The sequence below is a fragment of the Eriocheir sinensis genome, unplaced genomic scaffold (genome assembly GCF_024679095.1).
Source record: "Eriocheir sinensis breed Jianghai 21 unplaced genomic scaffold, ASM2467909v1 Scaffold585, whole genome shotgun sequence".
Classification (NCBI taxonomy): Eukaryota; Metazoa; Arthropoda; class Malacostraca; order Decapoda; family Varunidae; genus Eriocheir; species Eriocheir sinensis.
Window position 1 is genome coordinate 180,524 of NW_026111926.1, and position 696 is coordinate 181,219.

Here is a 696-nt window from a genome sequence, read left to right on the forward strand (position 1 = left end):
TTTTCCTTTAGCAAGACTTAGAAGGTGGGGGGGGGGGGGGGTGTTTGAAAGGGGGGAGGGAGGGAGGGTGCAGGTATTCGGCTGGGGAAGAGGCTGAAGTGGTGGCTGTTAAGAAAAGTAGGCAAAGAAAGGCTGTTCTTTGTTTCTTCTTTTCTTGTTTTTTTCTATTTTTACTTTACTGTCGCTTTTATTTTTTCATATCCATGTTAGCTCATCAAAGGAACTCAGGGTTTGTGACTTATCTTTGATGCCCATGAATGGATCTCAATAGCAATAACAATAGTGATAATAATTCCGCTATTTTGAAAGAGGAGGTAGAGTGAACTGAAGCAGAAGGAGAAGTAGGGGAAGGGGAGGACTGTTCTTCTGGAGATGACAGGAGCAAGTGAGGAGGCAAGGGAAAGGGTCTCCTAAGTACGGGCCATGAATCTGTACTGGGGGACTGCGGTAGATTACTTCTCTTTTCGTCACTTACTTATCACATATAGATAGCTGAACACCAAACAGCGGGAAACATACATTTCTTAGTACTTAAAAATGGGCCATGAAGATAATGCTGAAAATTTAACCAGGCTACCTTAAGAAAAGTTTGAAGGACACTCGCTTAATCAGAACTGCAGGAAGGATGGATTTAAGGACTCTCCGTTTTGTATAGGCCGCTAACAAGTCCTTTCAGTAAGTATTGATGGATTTGCC